The sequence below is a fragment of the Dromiciops gliroides genome, chromosome 3, assembly GCF_019393635.1.
Source record: "Dromiciops gliroides isolate mDroGli1 chromosome 3, mDroGli1.pri, whole genome shotgun sequence".
NCBI lineage: Eukaryota > Metazoa > Chordata > Mammalia > Microbiotheria > Microbiotheriidae > Dromiciops > Dromiciops gliroides.
This window is the reverse complement of record NC_057863.1, coordinates 294,851,507-294,874,198: the sequence shown is the minus strand read 5'-3', so window position 1 is coordinate 294,874,198 and position 22,692 is coordinate 294,851,507.

Sequence of the window (22,692 nt, the reverse complement as noted above, 5' to 3'; positions counted from 1 at the left end):
TGTCTTCCCCTTCTAATAGGGGAAGTCTCCTGACAAGCAAATGGAAACCCTGACTGGTAGACATTTAATGAGGAGGTGAGCTAAGAATCCTTAGACCCTCCCTGTTATTTTATCTTGAGGTGGGAGGTCAGCTAAAAATGAAGCCTGGTTTGAGCACTCTCTAGAAATATGGATACCCTCACCAGGTTCCCTATAGTTTTATTTCTCTTCCATGAGCCAGTGTGGCCAAAACTCTTATGAAGCAATCAAGAATATAAGCTCATGCCTTGTGGGGAGGGATCTAACTCAAGCTCAGTGCAGTTTTCAGAGTAAATAAAATTCAGGTTTTCAGTTGAGTGGGCTCCATCTCAACCTAGTTAAGGAGCAGATGCCTTACAATGATATTCCTTAACTAGAATTGGCTTGGGAGGGGTTTCTCTTTTTTTGCATAAGAGATTGTGATATTTCAAATTAATTTTTTTTTTAGTGAGGCAATTGGGGTTAAGTGACTTGCCCAGGGTCCCACAGCTAGTAAGTGTTAAATGTCTGAGGCCGGATTTGAACTCAGGTACTCCTGAATCCAGGGCCAGTGCTCTATCCACTGTGCCATCTAGCTGCCCCTTCAAATTAATATTAATAATCATATGATATAGCATTAAAGTTATTTTTCTCACTATATATACATTGGTGCATGTGTGTATGTGAAGTTCATGTAAATTTGAAAAATGGCATGGACGAAGACAATAAAACCAGAATAAAAAGGACTACTAGATAAATGTTTAAAGAACATGAAGAAATTTTCCAAATGAAATTTATAAACTGTTTAAAACAATGAAAAATTCTTCAAATTCAAAAAATAAAAACAATCTTACGGGTATATTTCACACACAGAATTTTGTCAAAGATGATAACAAATGGAAACTTTCAACGTTGGAGGAGCTACAGAAAGATAGGAATAGAATAACAATATTGGAACAATTATGTCTTGGTCCAAAAATTCTGGAAATCATGGAACGATGCAGAGTTGAAGGAAGAAGATTGAAGAAAATTAAAAAAAACAATTTTCCTCTTTTCATTACAGAGTTGAATATGAGAATGTGTGAAATATCTCACATAAGGTCAATATTTTAGTTATATTGTCAGATTTTTTTCTTTCATTTTAATTTTTAGCATAAGAAATGGTTTACTGGATATGGCATGGGGAGAAGGATGCATTTGGAAATTAATGTTAATTAAAAAGAAAAGGCAAAAAATAATTTGAACATATTTTAATTAGGATGGTAGAAGATTAAGAGAAGTGTCACATCATAAAACAAGAAACAATTGATATTTAAATATATTTATAGGAGACTTGGTGAATGAACCCACTAAGCAAAATCATGCTGAGGTAATTTCAAGATAGGTTGTAAAGAATACAACAAATAGATTTTTTCTGATTTAATATTATAGTATTTTATTATTTTCTAGTTACATGTAGAGGTAGTTTTCAACATTTGTTTCTATAAGATTTCTAGTTTCAAATTTTTCTCCCTCCTTTCCCTCCCTCCCTCTTCCCAAGACAGCAAGCAATCTGATATATGTTACATATATATATATAATCACATTAAACATATTTCCTCATTAGTCATGCTGTAAAAGAAGAATAGGAGCTAAAAGGAAAAAACCTCAGAAAAGGAAAACAAAAAAAAAAAAAAAGAGAAATAGTATTGTGCAATCTGCATCCAGATTCTATAGTACTTTTTTTCTGGATTTGGAGAGTATTTTCCATCATGAGTCCTTCGAAACTATCTTGGACCATTGTATTGCTGAGAAGAGTCAAGTCTTGTTGATATTGTTTACAATATTCTCCTGGTTCTGCTCATCTCACACAGCATCAATTCATTTAAGTTCTTCCGAGTTTCTCTGACATCCACCTGTTCAATGTTTCTTCACATTGATTTTTTTTTTAACACTCTGTGTTCTCAAATTTTGTTCCTCCCTCCCTCCTCAACCCTCCCTATGGAATCAAGCAATTCAATATAGGTCATACATGTGCAATTATACCAAGCATCTTCACATTACTCAAGTTGTGAAAGAAAATAGTTATTATTAAATAGTTAAGTTATTAAGCAAGAGGAGCTAACAAATAAAATTATACTTCAATCTGTATTAAAATACCATAAGTTCTTCCTCCGTTGATAGTTTGAATTTTTCATACGTCCTTCTGATAGCATGCTGTTCATTATTTCTTTCAGTTACTATTTCTAACTGTATTACCCTTCATCCTATTCCCTCCCCTTGATATGTACTCTATTTTCCATCTTCTTTCACCCTATCCCTCCTGAAAAATGTTTTGCTTTTTGCTGCCCCCTCCCCCAATCTGCCCTCCCTTCCTTCACATCTCCCCCTCATTTTCACCTTCCCCTCCCACTTTCCCTCAGGGCAAAATATATTACTATACCCACTTGAGTGTTTATGTTATTCCCATTTGAGCCAATGCCAATGAAGGTAACAGTCACTCACTACCTTGCTCCTTCCCCATTTTCCCCTCCACTCCATAAGCTTTTTCTTGGTTCTTTTATGAGTTACTTTACCCCCTTCTACCTCTCCTTTTCCGTTTCTTCCAGTGCATTCCTCTTACCCCTTAATTTTATTTTGAAGGTGTCATCATAGTCACCTAGGTGACACAGTGGACAAAGCAGCAGCCCTGGACCCAGGAGGCATTGAGCCTAAATCTGGCCCCAGACATAGGACACACCACCTGGCCTGCCCTACAACAAACAAGGATAAATGCTTTACATATATCATCCCTTCATATTCATTTCCCATCTGTAACCTCTATCTAAGTATATTCCTTTCAGCTGCCCTAATACTGAGAAAGTTATTATGAGTTGGAAGTATTATCTTCTCATGTAAGAATGTAAACAGCTTATCCTTATAATGTCCCTCATGATTTCTTTTTCCTGCTTACCTTTTTATGCTTCTCTAGGGTCTTGTATTTGGAAGTCAAAGTTTCTATTTAGTTCAGGTCTTTTCCTCACAAATGCCTAAAAGTCCTCTTTTTTATTGAAGTCCATTTTCACCTTGAAAAATTACACTCAGCTTTCCTAGGAAAGTGATTTTTGGTTGTAATCCCAGTTCCTTTGCCCTCCAGAATATCATATTCAATGCTTTCCAAAAGTATCAATGAATAAAATACCAATCACTACTGTTCCATATTACTACTATTCCTACAAAATCTTCCTGAAAATAATTAACATACTTTTTTTTTTGGAGGGGCAATGAGGGTTAATTGACTTGCCTATGGTCACATAGCTAGTTAAGTGTTAAGTGTCTGAGGCTGAATTTGAACTCAGGTCCTCCTGAATCCAAGGCTGGTGCTAAAGCACTTGGCCACTTAGCTGCCACCTTATTTTTTTTTAAATTTTTTTCTATATATTTTTCAAAAGCAATCTTTAATGATGACTTGAGAAATGAATTTTACAAGTGATTTTCAATAGCATTCCATAACTCTATAGTTTCATTTGTAAAAAGTGTTGAATATACAATATTCCACAGTGTATATTGCTTGTTTTTATTTGGTAGAACAAATTGTTACCTTAAGGACTCTTCTTCAACAATTTGATTCCTTATAATATACCTTCATCATACAAAATTCCTTGAAATATGTAGGAATAGAAATTACTTGTTCAACAGTATTATTAAATCAAGATTATTTTCTAGTATCATGTGAGGCATAAAATAGGGAACTACATCTTTTTTTCCAAGTGTTTGCCACCATCATAGTGTAGCACAAAATCAAAATAGAATGGTGAGTCCATATAGATACAAACACACTCTAGATGTTGTTGTTTTCAGATGCTATTGTAGACATTGAATGATGTCTTAGAAAAATTTAAGGTCCTAACTGAAATATTCTTTGTTTTGGGAAAAAATCTGGACTTATCTGCATATAAAAATTACCTCCCCAGTCTCTCCCAACCTCCCAAATAAACCATGCTCCATCCATGGATGCAAATAGATTCCCTACTATCTAATTGATAGTCTTAGAAAGTTGTCTGGGCCATCAATCTTACCTAGACATTATTCTGTGATTCAACTGGGAATTGGATAACAGGAAACTGAAAATATGTAATTCAAGTTAGATATAAAGATGAAATTCCAAAGAGTTTAGTTAAACATTAAATTAGAAAAGTGAATATGTCAAACACTTTTAAAAAATAAGGTACAAAGAATAACTTTAGTCTTTGTTTGGGACGATTTAATTGTTTCTACACTATACCATGACAGCTTCTGGTTTTAGTCAATAGCAAATTAATCTCTTCTTCTAATATGACCTAAATTATAAATCTACCTTAGCTCCCTCACAGATTTACAACACTTTAGAACTCATTATGAATCTACATATAGCTGACACAGCCCATGAAATGTTCAGTTATCAGTCAATAGATTCATTTAATCTACATGATACCAACATTGCTTTGATTATTTGAAGTTTTTGCAATTGCTTAAAACCAGCAGTTGTCACAGAATACTGTAATGTAGAGACAATTAAATCATCCCCAATAGAGGCCATTATTGCTTATTAAGAAAAATTGACAAATTCATTTGGAAATCCTTTTTAATGTTTGACAGCCATCAATCTTTTTTAAAATCCTTCTTTATATCTAACCTGAATTCCACATTTTGCAATTTCCTGTTATTCTATTCTCAGTTGAAATTGAGAATAATGACTTTGTAAGACTGCAGAAGACTATTATTGCTTTATTCCTTCTGTTCCTTAATCTTTTCAGATAGATCTTTTTCTTTTCATATTAGTCTTATTTTACTTTTTAGGCATCTTTTGAACTTCAACATTTCTTGAATATACATTTATCCTTTGGGTTAATGGAAATATGAGGAAAAGAAGCAAAATCTAAAAATAGAATAAATGAATAGCTCAGCTGGATGAGATCTCAGGACACCTGAGTCCAACTGGTACTTTATTGAAGAAGTTCCTTCATAATATGCCAGACAAATGGCCATACAATTTATATATTTCAAGACTTCTAGAATGAGAAATCACATCATTTCACGAGGAAGTCAATTTTTCTTTTAGAAAGCTCTACTTATTAAGTTATATTTTTCCTTACATTGAAGCTGAAATATGCCTCTCTATAACTTTAACCCATTGGTCATTTTCTGTCCTCTCAGATCAATCAAAATAATTATAATATTTCATCCACACAAAAACTTAAAATGGCTATTACATTTATTTTTTCTTCTATTCTCCAGCCTAATGGGTATTCACTTCTTTCATATGATCTGTATTCAGCAAGCAGATAGGCTTTTGAGGCCCCTTCACTTTGCTTATCAGTTTCTTGACCATGTGCTAGCTTCTTAATATCCTTTCTAATCTGTGACACCCAAAACTGAATTCTAAATAGGGTCAGGGCAGAGGAGAATATAGCAGGCCTATTGTTTCTCTTGTTTGGGATTCTATATGCTTATCAAAGCATTTGAATTAATATGTTTCGATCGATATTTGTTCCTTTGGTCTGTATCTTGGTTTTCCCAAGTTTCTTAAAGTGACTTGATTATATGATTTGTTTTGACACTTCTGAGAAAGATTTACACATGAGTGGACTTGGCAAGACTCAACTAAACCTAAGGGATCCATTGGCATTGCCTACTGAGGCAACATGGGAGGAATTAAATGGTAATTACTGGTGATATGGTTCAACAAGTAATTTCAGGGATACAGTCTACTACAAAGATGAGGCAGTGGTGGCTCATACCTACTGAACTTGGTTGTGAAATTAGTTGTGTCTATGATTCAGAGCCAAAGGAGTTTTAAGCCAAATGAACATTGAGAGTAGATTAGATCCAGGAGAAGATGAGTCAGGAATCAGTTTTTCCCCAAAGCTGGCAAGTAGTTAATGAGGAATAGAAAGAGACTGGATAGTAAATCTAGTTATTATCAGTTTTTTTTAATTTAATTTTTTTATTTTGTGGGAGAGAGTCTGAATAATTTTAAATTAAATAAAAAAATTTGAAGATACATGGACTTATTATCTTGATTGTGGTGATGAAGGCCTAGTTGCATTAATGTTGGTGCCACTCTGTAAAGTTGCAATCTCATCCCAAATGAGTTGGACAAGGAATGATGTGATCTGAAAAGACAGCTTGAATTAAGTCTTAAAAATGACATATGTTGCAGAATTGAATTACTTAAAACTTTCCCAAAATGGATTGTATCAAGGCACATTTTGGGGGGAATAATACTTCTGGAGCTGAAAGGAAACCCAGAGGTCAATTAGTCTAACCCCTTTATTTTATAGATGAGGAGAATAGGATCCTGGTATTTTAAGTGACTTAACCAAGATTACATAAGCAGTAAGCATTAGGGGATTGTTAACCCATGTACTTCAGTCTTAAAGGCCAGTTTGCTTTCTACTATACTATGGATTTTTAAAAAATGTTCAAAGTCAAAATGATGTGTTCTTCAATATGTATATTGAAAAAAAAAGCCTCCCCTCTTCTGAACTTCTATATTACTATTGAGTATAACAATATCATTTGAATCATGTTATGCAGGTCAATAGCCTCAGTGTTATTCTTGAGTCGTTATAAATTATTCATCCTTTGCATCTAATATTTTTCTAATTCTCATTATTTCTACCTCTTTTATGAATTCCCTTTTCCCTACTCACATAGTAATAATATATACACAAATCCTCATCACCTAATGTCTGGACTATTAGAATAGCCTTCTAGTTGTTCTTCCTATACCCATTTTCTCCCCACTCCAATTCATCCTCCATTCAGCTGCCAAAATGATTTTTATAAAGAACAGTACTGACTAGGTCACTTCTTTACTCAATAAACTCCAGGGGAGCTCCCTTTCCACCATTGAGCCTCCAGCATCAAGTATAAATCCTGTCTGGATTTTAATAACCTTCTTAACCTGTTGCCTTCATTTTTTTCTGGTCTTCTTGCTCTTTAATCCACTCCACATTTCTCCACAATTCAGGCAGAGTAGATTTCATGCTGTTCTACCTTGAATATGATACCCTTTTCTTCTAACTCTGTGCATTTTCATTGGCTGTGTCTCATATTGACCTGTTCTCTCCTATCACTTCTACTTCCTGACCTCCTTCAAGAGTCCTATAATTCTCACCTTCTTTAGAAAGCTTTCCATGATTTTATTCTCTCTCTCTCTCTCTTCATCACTAAATTCCACCACACCCTGTGGTAATGTCCCACTGAAAATGTATATATCTTGTATATACAATGTTTCTATTTTTTTTCTTTCCCCTACCCACATTTCAGTGTGAGTTCTTTGTGGGCCAGAGCCATGTTTTTGCCTTTCATTGCATCTTCATTGCCAAGCATAATGCCTGGCACATTGTAAACATTCAATAACTGCTTATTTACTGACAAACTGTCACTGATTTTAGAAGACTTCAGTAGCATGTCATCCCTATTCTGGGAATACTCATTCTGACAACAGTAGAAAATTGTTATTCTTTATATTTTGCTGAAGATGAATTATAAATGATATCTATTGAGGGTATACATTCAATTCAATTGAGCAATGTTGAAATGGATAGAATAAAGATTTCCAATTATATACAATAGGTGCAGAGGCAGGTTATTCCTTGATTACTTTTTAAACTTACACCTTGCATAAGCTATGAAACTGTTTTTTTGTGACATTGATTATTGCAGGTTTAAAAGATAATATTGCATCCAGAGTTTATAATTGAGTGACCATTACCATTATACCACTGATTACATTTTACAGGACAGTGATGCAAGGAAGTCAAATTAATCAAGGACATGGTGAAGGAATTATTAGCATTGATTGTTTTAAAGCATTGAATGATTAAATAAAAATTAGCATTTAGTATTGATATAATGATGGATGGAAGGATGGAAATGGGGCTAAGTAATATGTAATGATGTAAAGTATGACTTACTTTTACTTCACCCACTAAGAAGAAAAGTTCTATCTTATGAATTCCTTGAAAAATCAAAGTTAAAGGAAACATTAGAATATGATAATAAAGCTCAATTCACTGAGTTTGTAAGACAGTATAGGTTGTAGAACTTTACATATGGATCCAAAACTCCATTACTTATAGATTTAGAGATTCTATTTATGGTCATATAGTTTTATCATTGCAAAAGATATTAGAAAAATCTACTTGATTTCTAAAAATCAGTTTTAGGAAATAACAGATTTGATGAAATAATAGAACCTTGCTTTAAAACAAATACAAAATCTATGACAGAGAACTCATTATCTCTTAATGTAGCCCATTCCTCTTTTGCAAACAATATTTTATTTTTTCTGATAGGAAGCTTAAATTTTACTTTTTTGAAGTTTCCATCAATTCATTTTTCCTAGTTCTGCATGATGGTGAGGACAAGGAGGGAAAAAAAATAATTGCTCTTCTGAATGGTATTTCTTTGAGGCAACTATCAATTCTTTTATTCTATTGGCAAAATGCCATTCTCCCAATAGTTATATGGCAAAAATGTCATGCCATTCACCATATGGTGACTTTCCTCTGTATCTTCTCTAGCTTACAAATGTATTTTAAAAATATTTCTCCCAAAAATGATTACAATTTTTCAGATGTTATTACTTAAAACAGATTTGAATAACTAGGGTAAAGTATAATGATACTACCTTGTATTAGATTTCATCACTACCCTAAGTCAATGCTGCCTAGTGTTGAACTTGAAGTCTCTTGAAATGCCCAAAATTTTTAGACCAACCTCTGTATAGCCATCCCTTCCTCATCTTGTATAAGTAAAGTTGATTTTTGAGACTAATTAATATAATTTATCATGAATAAAGTCCATATTACTTGATTGGGTCCAGCATTATAGTCAGCTGAGCTATTCCAGAACCCTAATTTGAATTGAATGTGCTAACATTACATTCAGTTTTGTGCCAACTGCATAATTAATGATCATGCAATATATGCCTTGATGCAAAACACTGAAAAATTATTTAGTAGCACAAGTACATATTTTTGATATCCTCTCACACTCCATGCACAAATACTGACCCCAACTCTGCTGTCTGTCTGTCTGTCTGTCTCTCTCTCCTTTACCCCACCTCTACCCATGCTGACAATTCAGAGTGATTCCCCAGATGTGTGCTTATGCAGCAACTATACAACTTTTTTTTCTAGGTGTAACTCTAGAATTTCTTTTCAAACTAATTTCATTCTTATCCACATAAATATATTTTTCTGCCCCATTCATTGTGTAAAATGCATACGACAAAGGGATAGTATCTTATATTCTAATAATGGCATACAGTAAGGTAAGCTGAGAGAGGTGAATTGATATTTAAAGCAACAAGCATTGTGGGCACTTTAAAGGTAGGGGTGGGATGAGAAGTCCTATTCCTTTGCACAAAAGACAGTATATTATTAGTTACATTTAACACTGAGATCTTTCAAGTTTTCAGGCTAACATTATTTTACTTGTATGGAACAATAGAGGGTTTTTACCAAGTTCTCTCTTCCAGATTGAATAAAATTCATACATATTCCAAATCTATTCTCTCACCAATAGCTTCTATTCCTATGGAAAAAAAATGTCAGCAAGTATTATTTTTTTAAATATTAAGATTTTAAAATACAATTCATGGCAATGTGTAACTTTTATGTATACATTTTTCATAGATTAGATGTATTTTTGGTAAATGTCTTGTTTAATTCTGCTTTGAGAGCCCTAATTCCTTCCTTGACTGCTCTGATTTCTGACCAAAATTAATTTCTAAGTTATTTTAAAAAATAAGTTATATTTCTATTTTGAATCATTGTGGAAGTTCTTGCTGCTGTTTTCCATTCTCTATGTGTATGCTCCACAGGATTCTGTTTCATCTGTATCTATTTACTTTCCCTCTGTTTAATTACTTAAAGTACTTCAACTTCTCTTTGAGATTTTACTGTCTTTCTTTTGTTCTTAGAATCCTTTCTGTTAGCCTATCTACTTTTGCAATCATCTCTTATTGATATATTTCTCTTTATTTTTTTGTAATTAAGTTTTCTTGAGTACTCACTCTATCATCGGACTACATGTTTCCTTCATCCTCATCTCTTTGTGAGATATAAGCAGCACTTGCTCAGGACCCTTCCCTGAGCACTTCAGAGGATCAGGGATGGGGGGAAACAGAACTGTTTGTACCTGATATTTCTAAGTTCTTTTACTTCAAACTGAATGAACAGCTCTCATACAGTGCATGGCTATGATAGCAGCCCCATAGAGTGGCATATTTTTAATCCTACTAATTCCTCCAGCCCCTCTTTTCCTACTATATGTTTAGGCAGAAATAATGTTCTTGTTAAGTAGATGCAGTGAGCAGTCAAAATTATTAAAATTATGGTCAATACTTGTGTCTGTGTTCCCATCATAAGCCTACATATGTGCATTACTAACTCTGGCCATGAGTGCATTTGGATTTGGGAAGAGTGCTGAATGAGATCTCTAGTGAAGTTTTTCCAGATTAATTCATTTTTTATGTGCTGCCCGAACATGGTCTTTTTTTTTTCCAGGGCAATTAGGGTTAGGTGACTTGCCCAGGGTCATACAGCTAGTAAGTGTTAATTGTATGGTCTTCATATCTTATGTTTTCAGCTATGCCTACTCTATCTTTGTTACACTATTCTTTCTTTTTTTAGATTTATGATAGAGGTAGTGTGCATAAACCATGTATGCCAAAATATTAATGATCTGACAGGAAATTTTCAACCAGAGTCTGAGTATTCACTTATCATAAATGGTCAGAAATAATGTAGAGGCAATTCTTATATTGGCTAAAAAATTGGAAAGGATGACCTTTAATTTTCCTTACTTTACTAGCATTCAGTAATTTTTATAATAAAACAACCCTATCCTATTTACCCCTTGGTGAATGGGCATAAAAAAATTAGTAGATATTTCTACTGCATCAATCACAAAATAACTTCTTGATTGATGTCAGAAAACATAATCATATATATGCATGTATATATTCATATATATGTACACATATACATATACATTATATATATGTATTCTGTGAAAATGGAAATTATTTGGGCTCTATAGAAGGACAAAAATAGACATGGAAAAAGAGGGGTAAGGACAGAGACAGAGAGAGGAAGGATACTTGTTTACACTTGCCATCTAATTATAAATGAATTCATTTTTCATTAACTAAAAGGTTAGCTCTGACTATAGGTACTTGTGTTTGAGTTTCTTACATTCACACCAGAAGTCAAGTTCTTTCAACACTTTTATGTGGTAACCCCTCTGATCTTGGCAGAGATGTTTAATTAAACTAATACTTCTATAGTGCTCAGAATTGAAGTGTTGGCAGAATGATAATGTGTGAATTCAAGAACTGTTTCTCACGGATTCAGGAACAAACTTGTGATTTAGTCTCATCCTATATTCCCAATGTGCAAATACTCACACATAAACACCAGTGCCAAATTTCTTGTGATTCCTTTCATTCAGATTAATGGATTCCTCAGAACCACATTCCTTAGGATATTTCTTCCAAACTGAAAAAAAATTCCACACTCAGGAGCATTGTCTAGGTACTATCTACTTCATCTCCACCACTGTTGAATCTTCTAGCTGGGTTCATCTCTTGGTAAAGCTGGTATCTGACTAACATTTTACTCCCAATTTATAAGTCCTGTGAAAGTCCATCTTCTCCACTGTAAAAAACAAACAAACAACACCCATACCTCTGGGCTAATACAATTAAAACAAAACAACACATGCATGCACATGCGCACGTGCCCCCCCCCCCCACCACCAAAAGTACCATTTCCCACCATCTCCACAAATAAAAACAACTGTTATAATAATCCTTTCATATTCCAAGCCCTGAGTTAAATAGTAGGCATACAAATAAAGGTAAAACCAGTTCGTGACTTAAAAAAACCCACAATTTAAAGGATAGTTATTATAAATATTAACTTTTGATGGTCTCAAAGGCAAGGCATTAAGAATGAAAAAGACTTCTTGCATAAGATACAATTTTAGCATAAATTTGAAGGCAGAGGGAGAGAGAGAATTCCTATCCTGAGCACCAGTAAAACTGCACATAGTAGAGACATGATGTGTTTTGTGCAAAGAATAAAGTCATATCATCAAAGAGTATGTTCAATGGAATAATGTATAAAGAGCTAGAAAGTTAAGAAGTGAGAGCAGGTTATGATGAGTTTTAAAAGCTAAACAGAGGATTTAATGTTTGCTATCAGAGGATTAGGGAGCCACTGGAATTTATAATAGGGTAGTGATATAGACAGATAACATATTAAGATGATCATTTTAATAGCTTAGTGATGGTTAGATTAGAATGTAGAGAGATGAAGATATATGGAAGACAATCAGCAATATATTGTATTGGTCCAGCTATAAGGTGATGAGGGCCCATAGCAGAGTGGATGAACTGTCACATAGAGAGTAGGTCCCATGTGAGAGCTACAGAGGAGGTAGAATAGAGGAGACTTAGTAATCAATTATATACAGAGGAGGAAGGGGATGAGAGAAATTGAAGGTTTGAGGCTAACACTTAAGGTACAAGACTAGTGAAAGTTAGAAAGAGAGAAATGTTTTGGAGGAAAAGATAATGAGTTCAGTTTTCCACATATGGAGTCATTTGGAGAAGTGAAACTGGATATTGGAGGAAAAGGTTGGTCAGGATAATTAGATATAATTTATCAGCATAGAGATGGCTATTAAATCATGAAAGCCTTTGGGGTTACCAAGGTAAAAATAATTTAGAGGGAAGATGGCAGATAGAAGGCAGTTAGCTGCCTGAGTTTTCATGTGTTTCCCTCAAAAACAACATTAAATCAAGCCTCTAAACAGATTCTGGAATTACAGAACCTCCAAAAAAGACAGAGAGACACAATCCTCCTACTTGAAATAATTTAGAAGACTTCAGGAAATTTCTGTCTCACCTGGGCAAAAGGGCAGGGTGGCTTAGCCAACTCAACAGCAACTCAACACAGCTGCAGCTCCACACTGCTGAAAGTGGGGCAGTTGAGAGTGGTACAACTGACAATGGTAAGAAGCTTGCAACAATGACCACTGTGCCTAAGGATCAGACTTCATCTTTATAAATTTAAGAATAGTCTACAATATGAGTAAAAAACAAAAAAGGACCTTTACCATTGACAGTTTCTATGGTGAAAGGGAAGACCAAAACTCAAATGAGGTTGTCAAAATGCCTACAAGTGAAGACTAAAGTGGGAAGATGATCTTATCTCAAGACCAAAAATCCTTCTTTGAATAGCTCAAAAAGGCTTTTAAAAAGCAAATTAGAGGGGCGGCTAGGTGGCACAGTGGGTAGAGCACCAGCCCTGGAGTCAGGAGTACCTGAGTTCAAATCTGGCCTCAGACAATTGACACTAGCTGTGTGACCCTGAGCAAGTCACTTAACCACAATTGCCTCACCAAAAAAAGAAAGAAAGAAAATGAGAGGGGGCAGAGCCAAGATGGCAGAGAGAAGCTATGAACTTTCCTGAGCTTTCCTGTATTTCCCTCAAAAACAACATTAAGTCAGGCCTCTAAACAGATTCTGTAACTACAGAAGCTACAAAAAGAGAGACAAAATCCTGCTATGTGAGATGATTTAGAAGCCTTCAGAAAATGTCTGCCATACCTGGGTGAAAGGGGAGGGTGGCTCAGCACTACTCGTCCCAGCTGGTAGCTCACCTCAGCAAAGCTCAGCTCAATGGGCAGCTCTCTCAGCATAGGCCAGTTCAGTGGGCAGCTCAACATTGTGGCAACTCAACACAGCTGAGAGTGGGGCAGCTGAGAACAGTGAGAAGCTTGCAACTGTGAACCCTTGATAAATTTCTAAATAGCCTACAACATGAGCAAGAAACAAAAAAGGATCCTTACCATTAACAACTTCTATGGTGAAAGGGAAGACCAAAACTCAAATGCAAATGAGTTGGTCAAATTGCCCACAAGTGAAGACTCAAGAGGGAAGATGATCTTGTCTCAAGACCAAAAAGCCATCTTTGAAGACCTCAAAAAGGCTTTTAAAAATTGAATAAATAAGGGAGGTAGAAGAAATAATATAAAAATAAATAAGAGAAATTACAGTTACACTGCAAAAAGAAGCACAAAAAATGACTGAGGAAAACAATTCCTTAAAAAATACAATTGGCCAAATGAGAGAAATAGTTGGCCAAACAGAAAAAGATGGGCAAAAGCTTACTGTGGAAAATAAGGCCTTAAAAATTAAAATTGAGCAGATGGCAGCTGATAACTCCATGAGGCAACAAAAATCTGAATAGCAGAATCAAAAGACTGAAAAAATAGACGAAAATGTGAAATACCTCATTGGAAAAACAACTGACCTGGAAAATAGGTCCAGGAGAGATAATCTGAGAATTATTGGACTACCTGAAATCCATGATCAAGAAAAGAATCTAGACACCATATTCCAGGAAATTATTAAGGATAACTGCTCTGAAATTGTAGAATCAGAGGATGAAATCATCATTGAAAGAATAAACTGAACACCTCCTGAAAGAGACCCCAAAAGGAACACTTCAAGAAAAATTGTAGCCAAACTGCAGAATTATCAGGTGAAGAAGAAAATACTGGAAGCAGCCAGAAAGAAACCATTTAAATACCATGGAGCCACAGTCAGGATTGCACAGGACCTGGTAGCTTCAACATTAAAGAATCACCGGGTTTGGAATATGATATACAGGAAGTCAAGGGAGCTTGGATTACAACCCATGATCAACTACCCAGCAAAACTGAGCATTCTCCTTCTACAGAAATGGACATTCAATGAACAAGGGGACTTCCAAGGCTTCCTGAGAAAAAGACCAGAATGAAATGGAAAATTTGATCTCCAAATACAAGACTCTAGAGAAATATAAAGAGATAAACAAGGGGGAGAAAAGGTTGTTCAATGATGGTAAACTGCTTGAGTCCATATGAGGGAGGATAATACTTCTAACTCTTGAGATCTGTATCTCTGTAAAGGTATTGTTCTTAAATCAACTTTGATGTGATGATATAAGGAAACATAAGGGGCAGAATAAAAAAAGACTAGGGGGAGGAGAGGAAGGGGGAGGTGGAATGGGGTTAATTATATCATATGTAGAGACACAAAAAGAACCCATTACAACAGAGGGAAAGAAAGGAGGGGTGGGCGTTATTGCAACCTTAGTCTCTTCAGATTTGTTTCAGGGAGGGAATAAAATACACTCCCATTTGTATAAAGAAACCTAGCTTACTCTTTAAGTAAACAAAAGGGGAAGGGGGAAAAGAGTGGTATTGATAGAAGGGAGGGCACAAGTGGGGGGGGAGGGGCAAAAAAAAAGAAGGGCAGATTGAGGGAGGCAGTAGTCAGAAGGAAAACACTGTTCAAATGGAATAGGAGGAAAGAAGGGAAAAAAGAGTACAAAGGGGGAAAGAATATAGAGGGAAATAAACAGTTAATAATTTTAACTGTGAATGTGAATGGGATGAACTCTCCCATAAAACAGAAGCGAATTGCAGAGTGGATTAAAAGTAAGAATCCTACAATATGCTGTTTACAAGAAACACATTTGAACAGAGAGATACACACAGAGTAAAGGTGAAAGGCTGGAGCAGAATATATTATGCTTCAGGTAAGTGCAAAAAAGCAGGGGTAGCAATCCTTATCTCAGACAAAGCAAAGGCAAAAGTACATCTCATTAAAAGAGATAAGAAGGGAAACTATATCTTGCTAAAAGGTACTATACATAATGAAGTAATATCAATATTAAACATGTATGTGCCAAGTGGTATAGCATCCAAATTCTTAGAGAAGTTAAATGAGTTACAAGAGGAAATAGACAGTAATACTATAGTAGTGGGGGATATTAATTTTCCTCTCTCAGAATTAGATAAATCCAGCCACAAAATAAATAAGAAAGAAGTGAAAGAGGTGAAGAGAATAATAGAAAAGTTAGACATGATAGATGTCTGGAGAAAACTGAATGGGGATAGAAAGGAATATACTTTTTCTCAGCAGTACATGGCACATTTTCAAAAATTGACCATGCATTAGGGCACAAAAAATCAGTCAAATGTAGAAAGGCAGAAATAGTAACTGCATCCTTCTGAGATCATGATGCAATAAAAATTACATGTAATAAAGAGCCATGGAAAGGTAGATTGAAAATCAATTGGAAACTAAATATTTTCATTATAAAGAATGAGTGGGTCAAACAACAAATCATAGAAACAATCAATAACTTTGTCCAAGAGAATGACAATAACGAGTCAACATACCAAAATCTATGGGATGCAGCCAAAGCAGTGCTTAGGGAAATATTATAGCACTAACTTCTTACATCAATAAAAAAGAGAAAGAGGAGGTCAATGAATTGGGCATGCAACTTAAAATGGTAGAAAAAGAACAAATTAGAAATCCTCAGTTAAATACTACATTAGAAGTCCTAAAAATTAAAGTAGAAATTAATAAAATTGAAAGCAAGAAAATATAGATTTAATCAATAAAACTAAGAGCTGGTTTTATGAAAAAAAATCAATAAAATAGATAAACCAATGGTTAATTTGATTAAAAAGAGAGAGAGAAGAAAATCAAATTAATAGTATAAAAAATGAAAGGGGTGATGTTACCACCAATGAAGTGGAAATTAAAGCAACAATTAGGAACTATTTTGCCCAATGGTATGCCAATAAATTTAACAATCTAAATGAACTAGATAAATATTTACAAAAATCCAAACTGCCCAGGTTAACTGAAGAAGAAATAAAATCCTTAAATAAGCCCATATTAGAAAAAGAAATTGAACAAGCCATTAATGAACTCCCTAAGAAAAAATCCCCAGGGCCAGATGGGTTTACAGGTGAATTCTACTAAACATTTAAAGAACAATTAATTCCAATACTATACAAAGTATTTGGAAAAATAGGTGGAGTTCTACAAAATTTGTTTTATGACCCAAATATGATGTTGATACCAAAACCAGGCAGAGCAAAAACAGAGAAAGAAAATTATAGACCAATTTCCCCAATGAATATTAATGCTAAAATCTTAAATTAGATATTAGCAAGGAAATTACAGCAAGTGATCACCAGGATAATACACTATGACCAGGTGGGATTCATACCAGGAATGCAGGGCTGGTTAAACACTAGGAAAACTATTAACAAAATCAACCATATCCATAAGAAAACTAAGTAAAATCATATGATTATCTCAATAGATGCAGAGAAAGCTTTTGACAAAATATAGCAAGGAAATTACAGCAAGTGATCACCAGGATAATACACTATGACCAGGTGGGATTCATACCAGGAATGCAGGGCTGGTTAAACATTAGGAAAACTATTAACAAAATCAACCATATCCATAAGAAAACTAAGTAAAATCATATGATTATCTCAATAGATGCAGAGAAAGCTTTTGACAAAATATAGCAAGGAAATTACAGCAAGTGATCACCAGGATAATACACTATGACCAGGTGGGATTCATACCAGGAATGCAGGGCTGGTTAAACATTAGGAAAACTATTAACAAAATCAACCATATCCATAAGAAAACTAAGTAAAATCATATGATTATCTCAATAGATGCTGAGAAAGCTTTTGACAAAATATAGCACCCATTCCTAATTAAAAAAAAAAAAACAAACAAAAACTAGAGAGCTTAGGAATAGGTGGAGTTTTCCTTAAAATAAGAAGCAGTATCTACCTAAAACCATCAGCAAGTAGCATATGTAATGGAGATAAGTTAGAGGCCTTCCCCATTAGATCAGGGGTGAAACAGGGATGTCCATTATCACCTCTATTATTTAACATTGTACTAGAAATGTTAGCCTTAGCAATCAGAGAAGTAAAAGGAATTAAAGGAATCAAAATAGGCAAGGAGGAAACAAAATTATGACACTTTGCAGATGATATGATGGTACACTTAGAGGATCCTAGAGAATCAACTCAAAAATTACTTAGAACAATTAACAACTTTAGCAAAGTAGCAGCATATAAAATAAATCCACATAAATCATCAGCATTTCTATATATGACCAACAAAGTCCAGCAGCAAGAGATAGAAAGAGAAATTCCATTTAAGTAATGGTAGATAGTATAAAATACTTGGGAGTCTACTTGCCAAGACAAACCCAGGAACTCTATGAACACAATTACCAAATACTTTTCACACAAATCAAATCAGATCTAAATAATTGGAAAGATAGTAATTGCTAATGGATAGGCTGAGCTAATAGAAGAAAAATGACAATCCTACCTAAATCAATGTACTTATTCATTGCCATACCAATCAGAATACCTAAAAATTATTTTACAGAGCTAGAAAAAATAATAACAAAATTCATCTGGAAAAACAAAAAGTCAAGAATATCAGGCAAAATAATGAAAAAAAAAATGCACAGGAAGGTGGGTTAGCTGTACCAAATCTGAAGCTCTACTATAAAGTGGCAGTCATTAAAACTATCTGGTACTGACTAAGAAATGGAGTGGAGGACCAATGGAATAGGCTAGGCACAGGAGACACAGTAATAAATGACATTAGTAATGTACTGCTTGATAAACCAAAAGACCCCAGCTTTTGGGATATGAATTCAGTATTTGACAAAAACTGCCTCGAATACTGGAAGGTGGTATGGCAGAAATTAGGTATAGACCAATATCTGACACCTTATACTAAAATAAGGTCAAAATGAGTACATGATTTAGACATAAGAGGTAATACCATAGGTAAATTAGGAGAAGAAGGAATAGTCTACCTTTCAGATATTTGGAAACAAGAAAAGTTTAAGACCAAACAAGAGATGGAGAATATTATGAAATACAAAATTTTGATTTCATTAAATTAAAAAAGTTTTTGTACAAACAGAAGCAATGTATCCAAAATTAGAAGAGATGCAGAAAGTTGGGAAACAATTTTTATGGCCAATACTTCTGATAAAGGCCTCATTTCTAAAATATATAGGGAACTAAATCAAATTTATAAGAATCCAAGTCATTCCCCAATTGAGAAATGGTCTAAGGATATGAATAGGCAGTTTTCTGATGAGGAAATCAAAGCTATCTATTCCCATATGAAAAAATGCTCTAAATCACTATTGATTAGAGAGATGCAAATTAAAACAACTCTGAGCTACCCCCTGACACCTATCAGATTGGCTAATATGATAAAAAAGGAAAATAATAAATGTTGGAGAAGCTGTGGGAAAATTTGAACACTAATGCATTGTTGGTGGAGCTGTGAACTGATCCAACCATTCTGGAGACCAATTTGGAATTATGCCCAAAGGGCTATAAAGCTGTGTCTACCCTTTGACCCAGCAATACCACTTTTGGGTCTTTTTCCCAAAGAGATGATAAAAAAGGGAAAAGAACCCACAAGTACAAAAATATTTATAGTTGCTCTTTTTGTGGTGGCAAGGAATTGGAAATTGAGGGGATGTCCATAAATTGAGGAATGGCTGAACAAGTTGTGGTATATGAATGTAATGGAATTCTATTGTGCTTTAAGAAATAATGAGCATGAGGAGTTCAGAGAAACCTGGGAGGACTTGCATGAACTGATGATGAGTGAGATGAGCAGAACCAGAAGAACATTATAAACATTATCATCAATGTTATGTGTTGATCAACTGTGATAGAATAGATCCTTACCAATACAATGCTACAAGAATTTTCCAAAGGACTCATGATGGAAAAGACTCTCTAAATCCAGAAAAAAAAGGAATTGTGGAATATGGATGCTGTTTGGAGCGTACTATTTCTTTTGGTTTTGGTACTGTTGGTTTTCTGTTTTGAGGTTTTTCCCTTTTGCTCTGATTCTTCTCTTATACCTAATGAAGAAATATGTTTAATGTGATTATGTATATATATATATATATATATGTGTGTATATATATATATATATATATATATATATATATATATATATATATATATATCAGATTACCTGCTGTGTAAGGGAGGGGTGGTGGGAGGGGAAGAAGGGAGAAAAACTTGAAATTGGAAATCTTATATAAACAAATGTTGAATACTATTTCTACATGTAACTGGAAAATAATACAATACTTTTATTTTGAAAAATAACATTAACTATGAATGTGAATATGAACTCTCCCATAAAATGGAAGGGAATAGCAGAGTGGATTAAAAAAAAACAGAATCCTACAATTTGTTGTTTACAAGAAACAAATTTGAATCAGAATGATACACAATGAGTAAAGTTAAAAAGTTGAAGCAGAATATATTGTGCTTCAGCTGAAGTAAAAAAAAAAAAAAACAACACAACAGGGTTACCAATCCTTATCTCAGACAAAACAAAAACAAAAATATATCTAATTAAAGAGATAAGGAAGGAACCTACATCTTGTTAAAAGTACAATAGATGATGAGGTAATATCAATGCTATACATGTATGCACCAAGAGGTGTAGCATGAAAATTCTTAGAGGAGAAGTTAAATGAGTTACAAGCAAATCGCTACTGGTGGGGGATCTGAAATCTCTAATCTAAGAATTAGATCAATCTAACCACAAAATAAATAAGAAAGAAGTTAATGAAGTGAATAGAATGTTAGAAAAGTTAGATAAGGTAGATGTCTGGAGAAAATTGAATGGGAATAGAAAGGAATATATCTTTTTCTCAGTGATACATGACACATATTCAAAAATTGGCCATGTATTAGGGCACAGAAACTTCACTCAAATGTAGAAAGGCAGAAATAGTAAATGCATCCTTCTCATAGCATGATGTAATAAAAATTACATGTAACAAAGAGCCATGGAAAGGTAGACTGAAAATTAAGTGGAAACTAAATAATCTTATCCTGAAGAATGAGTGGGTCAAACAACAAATCATAGAAATAATCAATAACTTTATCCAAGAGAATGACAATAATGAGACAACGTACCAAAATCTATGGGATGGAGCTAAATCAGTTCTTAGGTGAAATTTTATATTTCTAAATGCTTACCTCAATAAAAAAAGAGAAAGAGAAGATCAACGAATTGGGCATGGAACTAAAAAAAGCTAGAAAAAGAACAAATTAAATATTGCCACTTAAACACTAAATTAGAAATCCTGAAAATCAATAGAGAAATTAATAAAATTGAAAGCAAGCAAACTATAGATTTAATCAATAAAACTAAGAGCTAGCTTAATGAAAAAAAAACAATAAAATAGATAAACCTTTGGTTAATTTGATTAAAAAAAAAGAAAGAAGAAAATCAAATTACCAGTATCAAAAATGAAAGAGGAAAGTAAAGCAATAATTAGGTACTAGTTTTCCCCATTGTATGCCAAAATATTTGACAATCTAAATGAAATGGATAAATATTTACAAAAAATACAAATTGCCCAGGTTAAGTGAAGAGGAAATAAAATCCTGAAATTGTCCCATCTTAGAAAAAGAAATTGAACAAGCCATTAATGAACTCTGTAAGAAAAAAATCTCCACGGCCAGATGGGTTTACAAGTGAATTCTACCAAACATTTAAAGAACACTTAATTCCAATAGTATACAATTAGTTGGAAAAATAGGTACAGAAGTAGTTGTATCAATTCTGTTTATGACAGAAATATGGTATTGATACCTAAACCAGACAGAGCCAAAAGAGTGAAAGAAAATTAGAGACCAATTTCCTTAATGATTAGTGATGGAAAAATCTGAAATAAAATATTAGCAAGGAGATTACAGCAAGTGATCACCAAGATAATACACTATGACCAAGTGGTATTTATACATAGAATGCAAGGCTGGTTCAACATTAGGAAAACTATCAACATAATCATCCATATTAATAACAAAACTAACCAAAATCATATAATTATCTCAATAGATGCTGAGAAAACATTTGACAAAATACAACACTCATTCTTATTAAAAACACTAGAAAGCATAAGAATAGGTGTTGATTTCCTTAAAATAATAAGCAGTATCTACCTAAAATCATCAGTAAACTTTTTATGTAATGGAGATAAGTTAGAGGCCTTCCCAATAAGATCAGGGGTGAAATAGGTATGTCCATTATAACCTCTATCATGTAATATTTTACTAGGAATGTTAGCTTTAGCAATAAGAGAAGAAAAGGGAATTATAGGAATTAGATTAGGCAAAGGGGAAACAAACTTTCACTCTTTGCAGATGACATGTTGGAATACTTAGAGAATCCTAATAACCAACTAAAAATCTACTTGAAACAATTAACAACTTAAGCAAAGTTGCAGGATAAAAAATAAATGCACAGAAATCATTAGCATTTCGATATATTTCCAACAAAGCTAAGCCACAAGAGATAGAATGAGAAATTCCATTTAAAGTAACACTACACAACATAAAATACTTGGAAGTCTACCTAGCAAGACAAACCCAGGAATTCTAAAACATAATTACAAAACACTTTTCACACAAATAAAATCAGATCTCTCTAACTGGAAAAATATCAATTGCTCATGGATATACCAAGCTAATAATAAAAAATGACAATTCTCCCTAAATTAATATACTTATTCAATGCCACAATAATCAGACAACCTATAAAGTATTTTATAAAATTAGAATAAATAATAACAAAATTCATCTGGAAGCACAAAAAGTCAAGAATATCAAGAGAACTAATGAAAAAAATGCACAGGAAGGTGGGCTACCCATACCAAATCGAAGCTTTACAATAAAGAGGCAGTCATCAAAACTATTTGGTACTGGTTATGAAATAGAATG